Below are 19639 nucleotides of genomic sequence, written 5' to 3' on the forward strand. Positions count from 1 at the left end.
CACACACATTGCCAATTTGTCTCCTCTGTCAACGGAGCCGTTTGTACACCTCTGAGCTAACACGTTTTTGATTAGGACATGACCTTTATGCTTTGTGCGTCTCTTGAAGAAACCCTTGATTATGCTCAAATTGTTGTCCTCCTCCACTGGATCAAACAAGGCACTTCTGCATCCAGCATATCAGATAACACACGCACACACGCACGCACGCACACACACACACACACACACATACACACACACACACACACACACACACACACGTTGTCAGAAAGCAAAGTGAACATTAAAGCCTCTGGAAACCTGGTCTGAAATAGTAATACTAATTGCATGGTGTCAGAGTTGGGTGTCTCAATATTTTATTACAAAGATCTGATTGAAATTAAATGTTCATAAATATTATAAAACTTAGTAGTTGAAAACATTTTTTTTTTTACTGTCTAGAACGTTTGCCAGGAATCTGTGGGAGTGGCCCCCAGGCTCATGTATCAAATGGTCTCCAAGGCAACAGTCATTTAGTCATGGGATTTTAATGGCTTGTTCGGGCAGAGAACGGCTGTGATTGGTTCAGCATTCAACGTGTCATATGAGGAGAGCATAGCCCCGCCTTCTAAAACAGTTTTTTTTGTAATGATCATGCAAATGACATGACAATATTTTTTACCATGGATTGACAAATATGCCAAACTCTTTTCAGACGCATACTAGCATTTAGATTACTCCCCAAATAACACAGTTAGAAGGATTTAGTGCATTTGGTTTGCCAGGCCCTTTAAAATCCACAGCAAATAAATAGACAATCACATTCACCATTCAAAGAAGCAAGCCATCCTTCCGTATAACTGTTTCCACAAAAGCTTTTGAGCTGCAGCCATGGCATAATGTAATGTCTCATTTCCATACACATACTTTAAATGTAGTTTACACTCTGAAGTCATCCTGTGCTGCTAACCTCTTTTGACATGTACCATTATCAAATGTATGCGGAGACGTTGTTGTTTTCTTTGGGAAGAAAGCAAAGCCCGCCCCGACTCTCCTTTGGCTTGTCTAATAATTACAAGTTAAGCATCAAGAAACATGTTTTTTTTATGGTCTAACAAAATCCATAATGTATATCCCTGTTGCAAGGTTTTAACCCAGGGGCACTGAAGTACAGGAAAATGTCTATATTCTCTTCAGCAGAGGGGCTGTAACGTACAGCAGGGAAGCTGATTTCACATGCTGGAAGTCCATTTTGGGCCTAGACTGGTCTCCCAAGGCATATTTCTCATTCCTTCTTCAACTGTCTGCTCCTGTATTTGCTCTCACTCATGGGGCAGGGTTATAGAGTATGTAAATGTGTCATCATTACTTCTAGCTCTGTTGGCGTCCATTTCTTTACCCAGCGACATGATTTAAACCACTGGAGCATTTCTTTTAGTTGTTTGTTTCTCTGTGTGTGTGTGTGTGTGTGTGTGTGTGTGTGTGTGTGTGTGTGTGTGTGTGAGTGATTTCCTTATTACACCTTTTAATATTCTACCAGTTTACTACTAGTGGACCATTGTACTCCAGTTGTGACCATGCTTGTTGTATGTTGGTTCATGTATTCATCGTTTTATGGATGGGATGGATATGTGAATCACCACTGATTTGTCCTCAGGAATCTGTAGCTCACTTTTATTACTGAAGAGGGCTGTTGATGGTAGATGATAGTATGTGTGCATGAGAAAGGGACATTGTGTTACAAATTAATGGAAAATAACACTCTTCCAAACGGATATCAGCTAACATGAACATGCAGTGTGAAAACAAGATGTGATTATTAAGGTTGTGGGGCCACAGAACAAACACAGTGAGGACATGTGACTGTACCATAACAGCCTTTCCCGCCTTCTTCTATTAAAACTGATGAAAAATTCATGAGACAAAGGTAGGTCACTGGACGTCAAAGCTAGAAACAAAGATGCCCTCTGGAGCAAACCACGCGGATGATATGATGAGCAGAGGGAGCTTTGCAGTGCCAGATAGGGAGGGATTTTTACTACATCTATAAACCTGACTTTATTCGGTCAGTGTCACAGGCATATCAGGGGGTAGGGGGGGAATCGACTTTTTAAATACTTCTGCTCTTTCAGACGGCCCTGATATTTGCACAGTGCAACCATCCGTCACACCACAGATTCTCTCAAAAGTAAAAGAATTATTGCGTGCACGTAGCATTTGACCCCCAAAGTCTGGAAGATAGATTTCTTGTGGGCATCTGATGGAAAAGGCTGATCTTTATAAACTCCCCTGCTACACTGTGGCATTTACTCAGCATCGACACTTGATCTTCATAATGTGTCCAATGATGAGGTCACAGGCATGTGTCTTGCTCAACACCACACACTCGGAGCATAAAAAAAAAACGCCTTTTGCTGTACTGTTTGCCACCGCCGCACATTTGAATCACCAACTACACCCAGAGATGCAGTGTAGCTTCGCATTAGCACTTAGCAACACAACACATGGTGCCAACACCCTCTGACGCTGCCATGTATGTACTCCGTGTATAGGCGTGCATCTGCTTGTGGTGATTTAATGTGAAGTGACCTCTGCAAGCTTATGCCATGAGATTGTCTGCAGATATTTTGGATTCAGTATGGCAGGAGATGTACTGTATGTACAGAGTGAAATGCATAGAAGACCATTTTCTAACCTTTATTTTATCGGTTTGCACAGAGAATGAGAGTTTCTCATCCAAAGCAAAAAGTTAAATAGAGATCACAGCTCTTTCTGTATAGCAGATCTCTGTTTTCATATCCTGATCATTTGCGATACGTGTCCAGGGGCCTCATTTAACATTTATCAATATTTGTTGTAAAGATGACAGATTTTTTATTGTGAGCATATTTGTACACATTATGTCATTTTATAATCAAATATATGTATTGTGTACAGTTAGGGTAAATAATATGCATTTGGTATCGAGAACTATGCTAGGAGTAATTCATCTTAGCGTAGATCTTTATGTGCCAAGTTAATAACCGGTTAGTATCACTCAGGGCTACTATGAAAATGATTGGTTTTCATTGGGTTTATGGGCAAAATCTGCAGTGTCTGATTTACTAAGACAGAAGCTAATTTTTCAGTCAGCCCCTGGACTGCAGCTGAAACTGAACCTCCAGACTCACTCTGCCCATAAAGAAACACTGATGCATCACAAAGACTAAGCTGGTTGGATGAAGTCAAAAACTACCCGTCAACTAATATTTCTGTAATAAGATGTTATGCTCATTAATAAAATCGTAATTGCTTAATTTATGTTTTTAATTTTCAGTTTGGTTTAGTGATATACAAGTTAATGCACATTTCTATTCATAACCTCCCTTGTGGCCTGTTTAAATCTCATTTGCGCTATGTTTATGTTTGGTCTCCAGAGGCAGGGAACTCCCCCCCCCCACACTTCAAATGGATATGCAATGAGGAGAAAAGTGCACCTTGTAGACACTCACACTAATGAAACCCAAACTGCGATTTCAGCCTGCTGCTTGATAAATGCACAATGCATCAAAACATTTGCAAAAGATGCAGTAAATCTGGTAAAAAAAAAGATTTGAGGGTCTTTGCTTACTATAGTTTTTTTTTATACTGGGCACTAGCAAGATAAAAGCTGACAATGATTTAATATTTTACATGGATAATACTCATGAGGACTGAGCTAAACTGTCTAATAAAAGCGAAAACATGTTTTACTTTGGACTGAGCTAGTGATTCACATTAGAACATACTGTATATACTGTATGTGACAATTAGCTTGAAAAACTTGAAAGCAGGCTATTACAGTAATGGTGGTAATGCAAGGATACATAGTTGTACGGCAAAATCAAAGCCAGAAATCTCACACAATTAGATCATGAGGCATAATAGCTGCAGACTTTGTCAACTCTATTACCGTATGTTCCGCACTATTAAGGCGCACCGGACTATAAGGCGCACCTTCAATGAATGGCCTATTTTAGAACTGTTTTCATATATAGGGCGCACCGGATTTTAAGGCGCATATAATAGAAGATACTGCAGTCAAACGTTTGACTGGGGTTGTGTTATGCATCCAGATGGAGCTGTGCTAAAGGGAATGTCAACAAAACCCGAGGGGATGGGGCGCCTTTAGCTCAGTCGGTAAGGCGTCCTCCTCCCGGGCCGGGCCCAGCAGCAGACCCGGGTTCGATTCCTGCCCGCGGTCGTTCTCTGCGTGTCACTCCCCTCTCTGCCCCATTTCACCTCTGTCTCTCTGCACTGTCAAATAAAGCATGAAAAATGCCCAAAAAATATATTAAAAAAAAAAAACCCCGAGGGGATAGCAGCCGAACTGCCCCGCTTAGTGTTTCTGCTTCAAAGTAAAAGTTTACTGACTACGGTAGCCATAATGCTGCAAGCGGTGCAGCTTTGTAGTTTACCAGTCGTACTGAAACATTTTATTATTATTAAATTGTTTTTATTGGTTTTTCATACTGAAACATTCTGACAGAGCGCCTTGAGCGCCGTGTACAACCAGTATGGATCAACCAATTAACCAATTGATCCATATATAAGGCGCACCGGATTATAAGGCACACTGTCGTTTTGAGAAAATTAAAGACTTTTAAGTGTGCCTTTATAGTGTGGAAAATACGGTAATGCCCACTCAGGACAGCATAAATTACAGTGGCCTCAACTGCATCGACAGCAACGATTATTCACACTAGAAATCCAAGACCTGACCTCATGTAGGTCAGAAACTGCAATTTTCAGCCACCGAGATGAGGGTAAATTCTTATATACTAATTGAAGTGAGTGAGCTCAAGTGCTGTTTGGAATGTGTTCAAACTCAGTGTAATGAAATGAAAGTGCTACTGCTGCCCAAGGCTGTCTGCAGGGATGAGGCCAGGACTTTAGAAATAATGTGGTCACGATTCCAAGTCCCCACACCACACATCCCCAGCCCTTCAACAATTATTCTATCTGAAGATGGTATTACCCAATGTGGACTTAATACTGTTTCAAAACCCTTCCCTGTTTTTTTGTTAACAGACTTATCTTTGTCCAATATTCATCCACCTTTGAGCTTTGTTTTTGGTTTCCACCAACAATTGTTTGGGGATGAACATAGCGTGATGATCATATTAAAATAGTAATTATTGCAACTTAGAAAATAGTAAATTAAATTTACAATACTGATAATTAGTCTTTATTTATGCAGTATGGAATGTCAACTGCACCTACATTGCTCATTGTAAAATAGTGGTTGTGACCTCAAACACGTTAAACAATAGAAATGAAGTGTGTTGTTATTGCATACTACTCCAACTTCCACATCCAACATAATTCACATGGCTATAGTGTGGGGAAATAAATGGAACAGTTGGTAACAATTTACAAAAAAGTTGTTGCTTAGTTTTAATGCCTAAAAAGCATTAACTACAGTTATGTATATCTATTGGTTAGTTTTCATATATATTTACATTGACCACAGTGGGAACCAGAAGTATTTACAAATCTACACAGACTGTATACATGTTTTTATGGACTTTTCCAGATGCATTGGCTAATGCTCACTTCCTGAGATGATGTGGTTTCACAACTTCTAAACATATCCAGTATGATCCAATGTGCTCCTATGGTCCAAGGTGAACACAGTGACTGTTTGACAGCCAGCAGTAGCCTGTGTTCCTGTCTGGACTGTGACAGTTAACTGACCCTATCCTCCCTCTGTCTGTCTGTTTATATCTGGGGTCAGCTGTATCATGAAGGTCACACAAACACACATTACTGATAAGTGATACCATAACAAATGTGACATATTGTGTTAACATGTCAGTTTGGGACTTTGCGACGTATTATACATGAATTTAAAGATGTTAATAAATCCCAATATTAAAAAGTATTACTGAGAGGACCATAATGTCATACAAAATGTTCTCCCTGAAGTGATCTGTTTCTTTTACTAATTGATGATATTTTTTCATTTATCTCAACAACCTATTCATGTTAGCCATGGTTGTTCAGAAGTGGGTATTTGGTTTGTTTTGTTGCCCCAGCCAATCAGTAGTTAGCCCATTCGCAATCCCACCGACAAAGTTTTAATTTCTCGTTTGTTTTTTCCAATAAGGGACAAGCTATCTACACCAGACCTATTAAGACTGACTTAAGTGACTTACATATGTAAATGCACACTAAAATGTTATCAAATAATAACATATAATACAGTAAAATAAGTACAAAAGGGGCATCTATGATAACAATATTATATGTGGAAAAACTCAGAGATACAAGGTATGAATGCAAATTAAACTTTATATGAAGGGGTGATTGCACTGCAATAATTAAATGGGATAATATGACTAGGTTCGACACTCAATATATTGCTAGGTCTTGTCTTGTCAATATGCTACAGTGCACCCAAATTGGTACACAGATAGTTAGTGCTAGTGTCTGCATTGGGGATTCCTGGATATTAAATGTCCAGCTGCAATGTTTTTGTAGTGCTCCCAGTAATGAGGACAGAAGTTAGGACTGTCAATGTGTCGCTATAAAAAAAGCCTCTTGAGGACATAATTGAGGACTGTTTGCACCTGAAAACTCTAACACAAATCCGACAAATGGTATAACTTTGTCACTAACTTACTAATAAGACCCCATTAAGATGAGGGATTACTTTTACAGGAGAACGTGGGTGAAAGCAATTTAACCATGCTCCTCCATAATTAAACACATGTTTCTGTACAACCAATTTTCAGGTACTCAGATGAACACTTGCTACACTAGTCTGCTATTTGAATACATCTTTACAGTTATTTTGGTCAGCGTATGTTGTTCTATAACAAATTATACAACACATTCTATTAATTGTGTGTGTGCTGGCCGTCCATTGCTTAACTATGGTTGACATTGCAATTGCCTGTTCACTGTAATAGCTTGCGGGACCCAGGTAGAGAAAACATCCCATCCAGAATGGGGCTTAATGCAGGACAGACATTTTTATTGTCTTCAGTATATCTCACCTTGCACCTATTTGTGTATCCTCCTCTGCCTGTTTTTTTTTTTGTTTGCCTCTGTTCCACAGGCACCTCAGAGTATCTTGAGCCCTGAGCATTTGTCCTGCATGCGCTTGATTGTCTCATTGTCATCAAAACAGATCTGAGCCTCATCTCCAGACTGGGTGAAGCACAGCATAAGAGATGATCTGAAATGAAGGGTTGTAGGCTTATATTTTATAAATATCAACATGCTAGTTTTGTTAGCATGTGCATAGCATGTGCACAATTACTCTCATCGCAGTAACAAAGCCTGTTTTTGGTGCACTTCTAAATATTACTTCAAAAAACAGTCATGATAAACCGTATAAGACATGGGGGGGGGGGGGGGGTGAGTGAGAATTAGAAAGGAGACATATCAGCAGCTTCAGAAGCAGCTGGTGCAGGAGGGCAGAGCTCCAGACCAGAGGGTGTGCTGACACTTTGGAAACGCACATGTTCTAAATGAGCTTCAATGTATAAAAGGGCTGATGTCACACCTGCCCTAGCAGTCTGTGAACACTACAAGACTACAAAACAATGCAATATGATATGATAACTTCAAATTGCATTGAACACAGATCATACACAGCAACTGGTATTTCAGCTCTGCTTTTGCATTTTCAGTGAATGTGGAATAGCACAATATATCGCAATATGCATTATATCCCAATGTATTGTGATACATCATATTGTGACGTGATGTGTTTCATATTGCGACATCCTTGCCAGCACTTCTCTATATAGTAGAATGGTGTGCGAGGCCTTATGTAGTTTTTGGACCCATTCATAGTGTTTGAAACGTTGATAAGTGCAGTGGGACAGGAGACGCTAAGAGTAGTGAGGCTAACATTTTCATAGAGCTTTCAAAGTTCAGTGTGCAGATGTCCAGTATTTTCCAGTCTCCTGTCTTTGCAGTAAAACATTACACATGAAGTTGTATACGGTTCTGGCTGCATCTAAATGCTAATGCTAATTGCCAACAATGTCAAATAATGCTGTGATTGATAGAATGGACCTGATTGTGAACAGTTTGAGTCTGATTGCACCAGTAAACAAGTCATTGGATCCCCAACCAGCAATTTAAGCTAGTCGAGCCCCCATATGTAACATCCTGTTTTTTCAGACAGAATTACCATGTGAATAGTCTTTGATGGTGATCTATTTCACTTCATGAGTGAGAACTAAACTCAATTGGTCTTGATTGTCAGGGGTCTGAAAAACTACTACTACTGAGGTCAGTGATGAAGATATTAGACATTAGACTACAACAGAAGCAGGCCAGAACAATACACTTTGAATTGAAAGAAAAATAATATCCCTTACATGTCATGAGTATCATTGTAGTTCACATCATTGATTTAGTTGATTAGAGCCACTTGGTGTTGTTCAGCTAGAAGAGCGTTAGAGTAGAGCCTGGACCATGTAATGGACAAGCTACACAGCAAGTGACACGTCAACACTTTCATTTGCCCGGACATGTTTTCTCACAGTCTACATACAGCATGGACTCACACTGCTGGTGCAACATCTTTGAACAAACCTCACAAAAGTATTAAGCTGCTCGTACCTGTCCGCAGTGCCACAGTGAATGTTACTGCATACAAGCACAACTTCCTGAGGGCCGGGGGCTAGCACTCTGGATGTGTTAGATAATGACAGCTAGAGAAAGAGACAGCTAGGTGTGTGTGAAAGGATTTGTTTTTGGCTCCTGTCTAGCACCTTCGCTAATCCCAAGGCTCCGATGTTAGCAAGAGCGGCGGAGGAAGTGTAGGTAAGAGCCAAAACGCCACTGCTAGGAGAGGATTAAAGAAAATGAAAAATAAAGAGATGACAGAAGTGTGGCACTAGGGTGCTGTCTACCGTACAAGTCTGCCAGACACACTTCTGATCTCTGTGCTGCATGCAATATGAATATAGACCTAATTTACATGGCGACTGGGATGTGTTACCATACTTGATTATCTTGCTAAAGGTAAATACAGGAGACAGCCACACTCAGACCCCCGTGGTATCGAAAAGTATGATACCTTAAGCAGCTATTTTTAGTGCCACATGGCAGGAGAATGAGTCATGAGCTGAAGTACATCAGAATAATGAGAATATTACAATGTGCATCATATAGAGTTGGCAGATTGGTCCTCGATGCCATTCTGATTGTTGTATTTCTAAACACAATGTGCAGGCGACCGACCAATCAAGAGAAAAGCCTCTCGTACCATTTGAACTCATTCCCCCGTTCTCCCACTAATCACAAAGAGTGCAGGGACGCTTTCTGTTTTGCTGGTTGCCAAGGGAACCTCATTGTCATCCGTGTTGTTTTGCGGTCCTCTCCAAAGGTCACGGACTTGTCTGATTGAATAACACTTTTCATGCAAATAATCTGCTCAAGCAAGTTTTCCCCTAGCCTGGGCTTCCGTAATTCAGTGATTGTTTTTTGCAGCAGCAGATGTGGGATTAACACACGTCCGCATGAAAGGTGACATGTACGTATTGAAAGTTCAAACTGTTGATAGCCACCCCCTTCAACATTTCATATTGACGCCTGTCCACTATCTGGCATGAGGCCCAAACAGCACAGAAAATTATAACTACTTACAGGGTGTCCGTGGAAGTCTTAAAAGTCTTAAAAGCATAGTCATGTGTTAGAATGGCCCATTCAAAGTCCAGACCTAAAAACAATTGAGAATATTGAGAAAGACTTGAAAATTGCTGTTGACAGACACTCTCCATCCAATCTGATGCTGAATCTGAACCTTGAGCTATTTTGCAAAGAAGAATGGACAAAATATATCAGTCTGTAGATGTGCAAAGCTGGTAGAGAAATACTCATATAGATTTGCAGCTGTAATGGCAGCGATAGGTGGTTCTACAAAGCATTGACTCAGGGGGCTGAATACTTTTGCACGCCACACGTTTCATTTTCATTCCACTTCACAATGTTGCGCCACTTTGTCTTGGTGTATCACATAAAATCCCAATAAAATAAATGTACGTATGTGGTTGTAACGTGACAAAATTTGGAAAATTTCAAGGGGTATAAATACTTTTGCAAGCCACTGTATTTGACCAAATGTATATGCTGATATCGTCCCCAAATAACTCTCACTCCTAACCCTGTATTTGACGGTAAAGTGTTAAGGTTGCGCGTGACAACCTGGTTCCCTCGCGGAGGCTTTTACGTGAAAGTGTCTGGAAAAAGTTCCTCACAGCTGGACACAGGTCGCGACTAATGCCGCTCCTCCTGCGTCGTGTTTGGTGCTGGAGAGAGTGTGACAGGGTTCACGTCATTTTGCTTGAGCCAACCCCTTAAGACTAACGATAATATCAAACCTGTTTGATAATGTCGGAACGTCAAGACGGGGAGAAGACTGGCTGAAATCGGGTCAGAAGACCACCATACACCAAACGACTGAGATTACGGGCACACGCCACAACTCCAGCAAGACTCCCGTGATTTCAGTCCGACATTGAAAGATTGTCTGCGACTGTCAAATCGTGTGAAAAGTCGTGCAGTGTAAGCCCAGCATTAGAGTTCACAATAGTTGTATACTTACCTCAACCTGACTCAACTCAATTGTGGCTGATAGCAGTTCCTGTGCTCCTGTGCGTATTCACTTATCTAAACTTTCAGGGCAGGTTAAACTACTCCCCATATGTCAAAGTATACAAAAATAATACCACTAGGCAGGGCTGTACAGTGCGACAGTTTTGATCGCATTTGCTACTGAAATTGATCACGTGCGATGATGAATACAAATCCATTCGCACTCATGCGACAGGTTGATAATGAGGAGAGGCTGTCTTTGAAACACAGAGGAGCGCTGCACAACACTGCTTAGAGGGCTCTACATTAACACTGCGGGTAAATGAGTCTTAGGCAAGTAAGTTATTGAGTCCACCCTTCACTTTGGCTGGTGAAAGATATGTGTCCTCGCGATCTGTGCTCGTGCAGCGATTCTACCTATAAAAACTTCACCAACGGCAATTACCGGAAGGAGACGGCACATTACCGCAGTTAAGTTAGCGTGTGTACAAACAGAGCATTTCCTGTGCGCCTTCACATTAAAAGCCTGTTACTAGCCAAACGTGAGTTGACTTTTATTTTGAAGCCGGTAAGAACAGGAAGTTAGCGCTTTTTTCTAGCTTGAAAGGCAACTCATTCAGCTGCAGCGAGCAGTCAACAGTAGCCTAGTCTATTTACAAAGTTTTAAATAAGCCACTGAAAAGCTACTCCCAACACATTCACAACAACCTATTTAGGCCTAATGTATCCTAAATTGTACCAATATGTATACTTATTTATTTAATAGGCTATGTTTAATGTTTTAAAGTTTGGTTTTAATTAACAGAAGCAATTGGCAGGTTAGATTATTTTTTCTAAATTGCAATCAGTGCACCCCTATTCATTTTTCCATAATTATTACTACACACACTAGGATATAATATGAGTTGAGAATCTCAAATGAGACCAAGATGACATGCTCAAAGGTAATTAGAGCGAAATGCAAGGGTTAAGGTTATGCAAGTTTTCAATCATACTTTGTGTGCTACCAAATTTATTTTTGTGCTACTGAATTTTTTTGCTTGCTAGCACCAGTGCTACCACCTAAAAAAATAAGCGTACAGCCCTGCCACTAGGTAAGCTTTGGAGCTCACCAGATTTCCGTCAGTGTCAGACAGTACAGTCATTACTTAGCAGACTTTGGATTATATCCCTAGCTGCTTGGTTGATAGTTATCAGATCTATTGACTGTGATAATGTTAAGAATGATTTAACAATTGAAAATTAACAATGGCTCAAATGACTTGACCAGTTTCAGTGAAAAACCATCTCAAAACCCACTATATGCTATTTCACCAAACACTGGATACCTTTGCATCTAGCAAGTGAGCAGTGCAGAATTGCCTCATAAAAAGACAGATTTTTTCATTCTCAGGATTTTGACGGAGATGGCCAATACAAATGTTCAAATGCTCTGTATCAGCTTGTTTGCTGGCTGACTTGTTCGACATATTGTGTTCATAACTACTGCTGCAGTGTAAATTGTAGCAGTAGTTAATACAAATTGCTGGAGAAAGGCAGACATCACTACACTTGTATCTTGCTCTCATTGTCACATTTGTCACACTGCATGTGTATCAACTTTGTCTGGTTCTAACTGTAAATTAATTTAGTCAGTTGGACTGATGGTTTGGCAGTTAGGGGCAGTAGTTTGAGGATGACGTGTACATTATTCCTATTCAAACTAATGGCATTTTCTCACATTCTGAAGGTCAAAAGTCAAGGTCACTATGACCTTGAATATTGTGAACACAATATCTCATGAACAATTTGAGGGATTTTCTTCAAACTTTGCACAAATGTTAATTCTGACTCAAATATGAACTGATTAAATTTTAGATGTCAAAGGTCATGGTCACTGTGACCTCATGTCCGATGAATGCAATATCTCAAGATTAGTCATTCATAATTAATTAATACACTTCAGGGAAAAGGTCCGTTCAAGCTTCTAAATATTCCAAAATGTTCATGCAATGTATTATTCAACTATTCAAGCACATTCATACTATTAGACCTTTTTCAAACTTTTTCAAGTTTCCATTTTCATTCAGCTATCCAGCTTAAGCTTTTGTACATTTCTAACAATTCTATGTTTTTCCATATTTCAAGCATCATTCAACGTTTTAATCCCATTCAGATATATTTATCATTCATATTTCATCAACATTAAGCAATGAAGTGGCAGCTTCTTCAGCATCAGCATTCACACCGCATTTTCTTCAGGAATTGCATTTCTAGTTAGGGATAAAGTGCTTCACCTCCACTCCATAGCAGCCCTGGACTCTTGTGGCCTGAAATACTCAACAAGTCAAAACAACTTGAAGATCAAACATTATGTAGAGGGCCCAGACTGGCAAATGTTGATTTACCTGATCCACCACTCGAAAAAGGATCAGTCTGAAGCAGCAAAGTGAGGGATTGAATTTAAGCCAGCAGCCTCCAGCCAGAGGTATTAACCAGCTAACACATAAATGTGTTTCTTGATGAGATTTAAAAACACCATGGCAAAGACAATAATGTGCCTTTTCAGATAGCCATATTCACTCATGTGTAAACGGTTATCTCTGTGTGCACTGTTTTGCGCATATCTCAAAGTGTGTAGATGCAGGTTTGTGTCTGTCATGTTCGTTGCATACCTTTGCAGGCAGAGGATTTTAAGGATATTGTGTGCGTGCAGAGCCCCCCTACAGTGCCTGGACACACACACACACACACACACACACACACACACACACACACACACACACACACACACACACACACACACAGACATTCATCCACACAAACATGCATCCACCTCCGGGCCACCAACACCATGTTCCCATTGATCTGTGATCAACCCAGTTTTTAGACTGTCAGGACAAAATGGTACAAACCAAGCACACACTGCAGGGCAATGGAGGAGATAACAGCACATCCATGCCCCACCCAGTACACAATGGTTCACTGATGTGATTTGACTGGAATATTTGCTTGTCAAAGACTAAATTCCAAAATGACATAATAAAAATAAAAAAATAGAGAGAGAGAGAGAGAGAGAGAGAGAGAGTCTAATTCCACATTGATAATGAGAAGTAGGTAGTCTGAGCCAAGCTACAAAAATACTTTAATTGATTGAGATTTTGATTATTAGTTATGTTGCAATGATTTGTTTGTACAGATGCTTGAAATTAAGAACACTATTATTATTTTTTCTTTAGGGGCACTACTAATCTCCTTCATTAAATCTGCATGAAGCCAATTGTGACAATTAAGGAAACAGACAATCACACATCCAGCTCACATTATCACAACATTGATAAAAGGTTGACTTGTAAAGCTGCTATGGCTGATGTCAATTCCTGTCTGCTAGATGTGTAATACTATGTTCACATGTATCTCTGTTGAAAATGGCTATTTCTCATAATGAGTTTAATTTCATGTGTATGTCTTTTTAACCTATCAAATGAAGAGAGTGAATGAAATATATTTTATTTTTGTTGAGCCTGTTTTCTATCTCGTGTTGGTTATAGAGGTTGTCTCGCTGTGGGTGTTTGTTACTCTGAAATGAAACAGACCAAACAATTAGCAGGAATAAGACCAGGCATCATTTTTCAATGAGTGGTCAGCAAAATGATTTCATTATTGCATTTTTCCAGATCAACGCTACCCGGGGCTTGTCTAGACCATGATGACGTTTAAGTCATTACCATTTTCATTACCTTTTATATTCTATCCATATGCTATATATTCACCTAATATAATACAATGCTCATGTATATTGAGACATTCCATCTTACTGCTATTTCCATTAGTTGTAATACTCAATCAATGTAGGTACAATCCTAGTTTTAATGCCTTCTCAATACATGTACATTTTGTTATATAAACATGCACATAATCTCACTGTCTGGCAGTCCTTGAACACAGGACTTTCAAGACTATTTCTGTACACATTTACCACATGCAACATTGTTTGAACTTTTGCCATATTAAATGACGCAGCCCAGAGACAGTTGGAAGAGTGACACTTTAAAAAATAGAAATTGCCTCAACAACACTGTCATAACTATAGCCGAAATTATTCACTCTTGCTGAGCTGTGACACAATGATAAAAAAAAGGTTGAAAGTAGATCAACAAAAATGTATAAAATATGTGACACATTTAAGATGCACCAAATATAAAACTGTTGCAGAGTGTAGCAGGTAGAAGATGAAGATAATATTGACACAGCAAAGACTCAATTGGCAAGTGAGATAAATGCAGCCACACACACACACACACACACACACACACACACACACACTCTGTTATTCATTTCCAAGAGAAAGAGCAGAGCAGTTATCAGCCTTGAGTGAATTCACAGTTCTTTTTTAATTTAATTTCAATGAACAGAAATCCTGATACAACGTGTCTTGATTGTCCTGATGTTATAACACAATGGCAGATGGTGTAATTAATTATTTCTGTACTTTTTTAATCACAGCAACGTTGCGGCTCTGGGGATGGTAGCGTCGCTCTGTTAGCTTATCTAACACTTTAATTCAGTTTGACAATCATGTCCGAACAAAAACATTGGTAATGTTTGTTTTATCACAATGATGATTATCCTATTTGTGTCTGTGAGGACTCACCCAGCTGCTGGTGTACCTATAAAAGCTGCATAATACGCATTTAGTCTAGACACATCAGTATGTAAGCATTGATGTTGTGAGTGTGTTAGCATACGAGCATACTGTGCCTAATTATAGCATCGTAGAGCTGCTAGTATGGCTGCAGGTTATTTGACTTGTTTTGTATGGCCGTTTCCTCCCAGCACTATGTAAGACTGTTAATTTTCCCATCACACCCATCATGTCACAATGGTTGATGTAAATTATATCTGATATTTGTATGTTGCTTTGAACATATTTTCATATCTCATTTGGGAAATCCTCCCTTGAAGGTAAGCACAATATACGAGAGAAATTGCAGACAAAGTGTGTCCAGCTTTCGACCATATGCTTGATAAATACATGGCATATCTTTCCTCATCGGATATTAAAAAATAATTTAAATTTAAAAAAAGCATTCTCCTTTTCTTACAGCATATACAAGAACGCATGCCATGATTGTGGTTTGCATTTACCTTAACAATACGATTAAGTCACTGCAATTGTAAGACATCCTGTGGCGTATAGTGGTGAACGTATAGCTACTGCACACCGATGAGAAAGGATACAGTTGACCATTATTTCGGAAAGCCCTCTCTATAAAAGCAGGCCCCTATTATGTGGAAGCAGGCTGTTATTATTGCCATTATTCTCATACAACTCAGGAGCAACCATCACACACGGGTCCCTTTTTCTTCTCAGAGCGGCAGCCCATGCGCTTAGAACAATATACGGCCCATGTCAGGAGCACAGAGAATGGGGGAAACATCACTGCTGTTTACCTTAGACTGGCATGGCAACTTCCTGCTTTTATGCCACAGTAATGTTTGTCAAGTATTGTGTTAAAGACACAATGTCGCTATCCATTGTATACACTGAACGCTCAACCCCTCGACTACTGTGGCCAGGTCTGAAGCTTCTGTCAGAAAACAAAACAATACATGCTTACATTGTGTGCATACAAATTAGTGTGTGTTCGTTAATATACCCCAACAAAAGACCATGGTTTGAACATCAACTTTTGAAATGAACACAATTGCATGGCATATGCAAATACAAGGTTGAGATGGATTGTTCTGGGTCATACGCAAAGGATATCAGGATAAAACATGTCACTTTTCCTAAATGTAAAAGTTTAGAGCATACAATCTGGTATTTCTACGTGTACTGCTGTACATGTGCATGAATGTGCATTGCCCTGAAGCAAACAAATACATAAATAAACCATTGCTCATAAACTATTCCGACTGGATCAATGTGAGCAATGTGTCAGCGATTGAAAAAAAAATATTGCATTTTGTTTGACACTAATGCATCTCAAGAGTTAAGTTGCTGCATATTGGGATGACTTCAAAGGTGATTAAAAACGAAATATGTATAAAAAAGCTTTAGAGATTTTGTGACACGTTAAGACAGTACTTCAAAGTGTAAAGATTTGTTGAGCATCCACGAGCGTGAGATGAAAACAAATCGGATGATAAAAAAAGCTTTTCATACTTAAATTGGTTGGAACAAAACTGTCAGATTAGCAGATGTTTTGTTCCAGTGCTAAAATCCGCAACTCAATTATCTTCAGGCTTAAGTGTACCTCAGTAAACTGCCTGATCACGTTTTGAAGTGGATTTCAGAAATCAGAACCACTCTGTGTATAACAGGTTTGATCCAGGTACTTATTCAGCAGGGGCGTTCTAAAGGAGGGAACTAACTACTCACAGCCCCAACATTGGAAAGGCTCTTAAAAAAGCTGAAAATAAATGTTTGTTTTTGTCCACTATTGGACAAATTATACATTTAGATAGCATTGTTGCCATCAGAAACAGCCACAGAGAGTGTAGGCCTGCCAACATGTTCTCACTGACACAGTCTGGTGGGTACAAATAATCATACAAAGCTAAGCATTGAAGCTTTTCACACTGAAAATGAGTTGAAGTATGAAAAAGAGTGACCACAACTTGCTGGGACTATAAACCTTTAACTCAACAGTGACACACAACTGTTAGCATGGTGCAATTAGTTCATAGTTAACACAACTGGCTTGTATTGTGGAACACAACTCTCGGTAAAGTATGCTGCCCTACAAAGGAGAAAGGCAGTAACTCAATTTTTTTCAAAAATGAGTTATTATCATTTTTGTGCCATTGAAGACATCCTTTGTCATGTGGACAAATATCTTTTCTCAAATGTGTTCTGTTTTGGAGAAAATAGGGGGTCGTTATTACAGTAACTTCAAAAAGCCCGTCTGAAACCAAGGTAAAAGACAGTAACTCAAGAGTTACTGTCTTCTTCCTTTGTTTTTCGGTGCTGAAGCAAGAGTTACTGTACTTCACCTTTGTTTTGCCTCAATTAAAAAGGATATTACTGTTTTTCAACACTTTAACATTGATTTATTTCTGTATTTCTGACTACTATCCCTCTCAGTTCCTTACAGAAATCAAGTTTCTAAAATTGTTTATCTGATCAAGGCACTATCTCGCTTGCTAGCTAGCTAGCTGTAATCGCAAGCAAAGGTAACATTAAGTGAGGCTTAGCTAGCTAGCTAGCTAGCTAAGCCTCACTTAATGTTACCTTTGCTTGCGATTACACAGAGAGCACCGAGCTAATGTCAGACAACCTTTTACATAGTTTCATTTAGGACTTTAGAGGGGTTTACTAAACTTTTGTTTTCACTGTCAAGGTTGATAGATAAAAAAATTAAAATATTCTCGAGTTATAAGGCAAAGCCTACCCTCTAAACACATTTTATCAAAAAAAAATATTAGTAGGCCTAGTTGCAAAATGCTCAAAAACCTCCCAAAAGCCTTGATATAATTTGATTTGAAAAGTTACTTTGACACATAAAAAGTGTAAAATAATGCTATATTATAATAATAAATGGAGTAAATAAATAATATCGATAATAACAATAAAGTAAAGAATAACACTAAAATATAGCCTACAATTTCATTGTACAATATAGGCCTATCATTATCAAACTAAAGATTGAATCACATTGGTCATTAAACTGCTTTTTTAAGCTAAGGTTTCCATATAAAATGGAAGTTACTGCCTTTTGCTTTGGTATGACACAGTTTGTTTTTGTAAGCTATGCAAAGGAAGAATACAGTAACTACCAAATAAGGGTTAATGGTCAAATAAAGTATAAAATAAGGTAAAAATTAATATGTAGAAAAAATTACTTAATATAAAGCTAAGGAATGGCCACATATTCAATGATCTGCCTGCAACTATTTTGGCTGGACAAGAGGAAAACTTTAAAGTCATTTTTCTCAGTTTGGAACTCTCGGGAGTTACTGCCTTCTTCCTTTGTAGGGCAGTATGTTGGTTCTATTAAAAATGAACAATATATTATATGCAGTATATTTTTCCAACTTAAAGATAGTCAGTGATTCTGGATTACACTTGTTGACAAAATCTTTTTTTTTTTTCAAAATCAGTGTATAGCTCAGTTTGCTACCTGTATGTATGAAAATAAACCTTAAGAAACAACATGCAGCATTATAGATTATATGAATGATACCTGCTCGGATGTCATATAACAACTGTATTACTGATAACACTGTATACCTTGTTGATTCAGGAGATTGCACTCTGTATGTTTATGCTATACTCTCGTGTCACTTTTGGTCAGAGTCATTCCTGAAAGACGTACAGGCAGTCATATCATTGTGTAATCTCTCTCTGTGGAGAGGTACACTTATGGCCTTTGAAAAATAATCAAAATCAATTTATTTTCACATCTTAACTATGCATCAAGGATGAATAAAATTAAATAAATAAAACCACTGTGATTTCCTAAATGTGTACTCCATCTTGCAATCACTTAGGGCCTGCCAATACAACAATTCATCCCAGTAACCCATGGAGCAGCTGGGGGAACCTTTCTACTCCCTGTACAAACATATTAAGTATTGAGATGTGGGGTAAAAGAGGGGAAGCCAAAAAAAATAATTGAAGTGTGATTCCATTCCCTCTAGAGGCCACAGTTTATTAATATGTCACTTCCAATAAAGCGTCCGCTGTTCAGATATGACGGTTGTCATGGAGACCACAGCCACTCCTGAGATGGAGGCAAAGGTTAGAGTGCCTGTGTATGACTCCAGCTGCACACACACCTTAAGTAACCTTAAGTAAAAAAGATTCCTGCACCATTCTATAGATAGGAATATCATTATTTCTGAGTGAAGATGTTTTTGTCACATACTGTATATAATTGTCACCTCTGAGAAATAGATCTAAGGAAAATCATCCTCACTTTTACAATGGACCACAGCCATTTATGATCCTGAAGGCTAACATTTGCGATAGGTAGGTGCATAGATGGATATATAGATGAATGTATGGATAGATAGATATATACTGTAGTTGAATTAAATTATGATGTCCAGTAGTTGAATACATATTAACAACCCTCCCTGTCAGGTTAAAACT

Source organism: Ammodytes marinus (genome assembly GCF_949987685.1).
Source record: "Ammodytes marinus genome assembly, chromosome: 12".
NCBI classification, from domain to species: Eukaryota; Metazoa; Chordata; class Actinopteri; order Uranoscopiformes; family Ammodytidae; genus Ammodytes; species Ammodytes marinus.